This window comes from Mustela lutreola, chromosome 2, assembly GCF_030435805.1.
Source record: "Mustela lutreola isolate mMusLut2 chromosome 2, mMusLut2.pri, whole genome shotgun sequence".
In the NCBI taxonomy this organism is placed as follows: Eukaryota; Metazoa; Chordata; class Mammalia; order Carnivora; family Mustelidae; genus Mustela; species Mustela lutreola.
In genome coordinates, this window is record NC_081291.1 from 220,937,514 (window position 1) to 220,941,687 (window position 4,174).

Below are 4,174 nucleotides of genomic sequence, written 5' to 3' on the forward strand. Positions count from 1 at the left end.
AAGAACAGAGCCCAGTAGTTAAGAATTTTAAGGGAAGAGAAGAACGTGAGGACGAGCGTCCACTGGCAGGCCAGGAGAGAGCGCAATGGTATCGGGGACAATCCATCAGTGATGAAACTCCCAGGGCTGGTTCAAAAGTAAAGATTGGCCCAGCATGTTATGATTGTTTTTTTTTAAATTTTATTTATTTATTTGACACAACAAGAGACACAGCTAGAGAGGGAACACAAGCAAGGGGAGCAGGAGAGGGAGAAGCAAGCTTCCCACCGAGCAGGGAGCCTGATGCAGGGCTGATCCCAGGACCCCAGGATTATGACCTGAGCCAAAGGCAGATGCTCAACTGCTGAGCCACCCAGACACCTCCCAACACATTATTATTTTTAAAAATATTTTTTTTTTTTTTAAGGAATCCCTGAACCCAGGATGGGGCTCGAACTCACAACCCTGAGATCGGGAGTTGAACGCTGCCCCTGCAGAGCCATCCGGGCATCTGGTCCAACACACTCTCGAGATACCACTGCGGGATCTCAACCCCGAGAGCACGCAGACCCCAGAGCAACCGGACCCAGAGAACTGACGCTGTCGCCCCGGGCAGCCCTTGGCTTCCATCACTCAGGACCTGGACTCTGTCCCTTAAGATGGCTTTGCCCCAAGTCCATGCTGCCGTCCCGCTGCCCGAGGCCCACCACGAATACGCTCTCTCCCTTAGCGCTTGGGGAAATAGCCCCGGTGTGTTCTTCGCTTGCCCCAAGCACCACCTTCCTCGTCCTGTTCTTGGGCTGGTTTGGTTGTGCCTTTTGGCTCAAGACAGCCAACAAAAGGCGAACCCAGTTTAGGGTACCGTAAGGACTTGGTAGTGCTTTTCGGACGGGGATAGACAGAGCCAGGTTGGAGCTGCCGTCTGGGAGGAGCGCGTCATAGATGGCTTGCTCAAGCAGCTGTGGTCCTGGCCCGCAGGAGGACAGGATACCCCGCAGAACGGACTGAGCCCCAGTGCGGGATCTCCTCGCCTCTACAGCCATAGTGAAGGGACCTCGGGATTGTTGTGACCTTGGGGAGATACAGAAAGCTCTTGTTACAGAGGAAGACCCCAGAGTTGCTAGCAAAGCCCTTAAGGATACCATTCATCATACCCGGCAATACTGTTTGTTGTTGTTGTTGTTGTTGTTTATTGTTTTCTTTTATTTTTTTTAATATTGTAAAACACTCATGCAGCAAAATATTTTATTCAGGCATTGGAATCATCTATTCTTCCTACCCTCTAGAGAGGGACAAGCAGCAAATCCCGGATGCCGTTTTTAAATTTGTGTGGGATCTCACATTTTGCCAAGCATTGTCAATACAGAATCACCATGTACCAATACCCCGCGGGTCGTTGACAGAACCCCCTGCCCCACCGTCCAGGACGCACCACGAAGGTGGCCCCGCCAGCTGTGTCTTTCCGCAACGCCAGCTGCCGCAATCAGGAAGCCAGGTGCACTCACAGTTAGGAAGCAGGTTCAGGATTCCCCGGGCTCTCGGTGGCAAGTGCCCCTGTGATTACACGTGGCTTCTTACGCGGCACCCAGGGCAGGACAGAAGACAGGCCACACCAGGAACGAGACGACAGAAGGGAGCAGGCGGCGAGCAAAGCAAACGTGGTGTCGGTCCATGGGTCCGTGGTGCGCGCTTGAGATAAGGCCTCAGTCCGCCTTGGTCAGCTCTGGGCGATTCTGCTGCGCACGGTCCACCGCAGGAGAATCTCTGCGCCTCTTGGGGACCAGTCCGGCAGAGTGTCCGGTGGCAGCTGCCCTGTCTGGGTGGTCAGACATGGAGGCATGGAGGGGTCAGTCTGAAAAGTCTGACAGTTTGCTGTCAGACTATTTGCTGTCAGACTATTTATTTTTAAGATTTTGGTTATTTACTTGAGAGAGAGCACACGGGTGAGGCCAAGGGGGAAGCACGGAGCCTGACGTGGGACTCCATCCCAGACTCTGGGATCATGACCTGAGCCGATGATAGACACTCAACTCAGCAAGACACCCATAGGCGTGTAGTCCTTCCCTTTTTATTTATTTATTTTTAAAGATTTTATGTATTTATTTGACAGAGATCACAAGTAGGCAGAGAGGCAGGCAGAGAGAGAGGAGGAAGCAGGCTCCCTGCCAAGCAGAGAGCCCGATGCGGGGCTCAATTCCAGGACCCTAAGATCAATGACCTGAGCCGAAGGCAGAGGCTTTAACCCACTCAGCCACCCAGACACCCCAGTCCTTCCTTTTTTAAAGAGATTTAAGCAGTTTCGGGGTCTCTGCAAACCCCTTCTGTTTCTGCTGGGGTATCAGCCGAGGCTGGTCCCAGGAGTATCTTGTTGCTGCAGGACCTTAACTCCTTGCGTCATTGCTTGTCATGGGTTCCCGCTTGACATTAGAGCCTCTGTGTCCCTCTCCACACCCATGGTTTCCTCTTCTGTGAAACCCGGGTGCTGGTTTATAAATGACTTAGTGAAGGTGGGGCGTTCATACCTGTGTACCAACCGAGGGCCAGCCCCTGCACCCCCAAGCTGGTCTCGGGCAAGTTCTCTGCTTTATTTCTGATGCTAAGTTCCAGGACCTGTCGGCCTGGGGGTAGAAGACCCCCATGGACGTGAGGCCCAGGACGTGTCAAGGAGCAAAAAGGAAGGAGGAAGAGAGAAAGAGCCCGGCTGAGCCAAGTACAGGAAAGATAAGCAGACTGGGCGTGGACCCAGATACAAGTGAGTACGTCTCTACACTCCTGCCCGCTTCCCAGCAGGATTTCCAAGCACATAGAAGTCTGGCCACATCCCGCACCATCCCCGGTCCTTGTCCACTAGAGGTACAATTGAAAACCATTCCCCCGAAAGCCCGTATCCAGACCTGCTCACATTAACAGCATTTTTCAGAGATTGTATATCTTATTTCTAGAAGAACACAAGGACATTGTTTTTTAAGATTTTTTATTCATTGGGGACGCCTGGGTGGCTCAGTTGGTGAAGCGTCTGCCTTTGATACAGATCATGATCCCAGGGTCCTGGGATTGAGCTCCGTGTTGGGCTCTGTGGCTTCTCCTTCTGCCCCTCCCTGCCACCTGTGCAGGCTCGCTCTTTCTCTCTCTCTCTCTCTCTCAAATAAATATTTGATCAAGAGAACACGAGCAGAGGGGAGGGGCAGAGGGAGAGGGAGAAGCAGGATCCCAGCTGAGCAGGGGCCTGACACAGGGATCTATCCCAGGATCCTGGGATCATGACCTGAGCCGAAGGCAGATGCTTCACCAAGTGAGCCACCCAGGAACCCCTTACTAGGATATTCTCATTAATATCTGCAGAATCCAAGCAAGAGTTTTTGTTTCTAGGGGCGCCTGGGTGGCTCAGTCAGTTAAGTGTCCAACTCTTCAAGTCATGATCTCAGGCTTGTGAGATCAAGCCCCACCTCCGGCTCCACACGGGGCATGCAGGCTGTAAGAGTCTCCCTCTCCCTCTGCCCTCCCCCTTTTAACAAAAAAAGAAAGAAAGAAAGAAAGAAAGAAAGAAAGAGAGAGAGAGAGAGAGAGAGAGAGAGAAAGAGAAAGGAAGGAAGGAAGGAACAAGACTTCTGGTGCCCTCAGCTTGCTCTTTTTAGTCTCTCCTTGACAGAGCTTTCTTTCTGTCCATACTTGGAGTCTCTCCTGCCCAGAAGATGAAGAGTGGGTTCCCACCACAGGTGTTGGGCCCAAGGCACTGCCATTGTCCTAGTCTAGTGGATGGTCCCACTCAACCTGAGAGCGGCACAGCCTCCCACGCACGAGAGCAGCGTGGCTGGGCTTACCCCGGCGATGCTTCGAGGGCTGCCCGTGGTGGCGACGATGTGCTAGGAGCAGCGTTGATGGGGTCTGGAGACCCCAGCCAGGAAAGAATTGTTGAGACCTCTTCGGGGGACAGGACCGGTGAGCAGAAAGAGCTTCTGCGGGAGACTGATTATATACTCTGGGGTTGGAAGAAGTCGAGGTAAAGGAAATCCCAAAAGGACTTTCATAGGCTAAAGAAGACTCGCAGGAGACACGTGGCCCTGCCTTTGTCACATCCAAGTGGTTTGAGCCTCTGGCCAGGCGTTCCCATGAAGAGAGTCACTCTGCCCACCTCAAGTATTTGTCAACGAGCTGCAGGTCATAAGGACATTTAATGTTATCTCCGTTTCCTTCG

The 4,174-nt window shown here is 52.6% G+C and overlaps 1 long non-coding RNA gene across 1 annotated transcript; it reads right to left on the reverse strand.

The window, feature by feature from the left end:
• Positions 1–241: 241 nt before the first annotated feature.
• Positions 242–2,635, reverse strand: LOC131826005 (uncharacterized). Its single transcript, XR_009351393.1, has 3 exons — positions 2,296–2,635; positions 1,485–1,795; positions 242–1,050 (listed from the first exon to the last, which is right to left on the reverse strand). It is a non-coding gene; the product is annotated as an uncharacterized LOC131826005 (long non-coding RNA).
• Between the last annotated feature and the right edge of the window lie 1,539 nt (positions 2,636–4,174).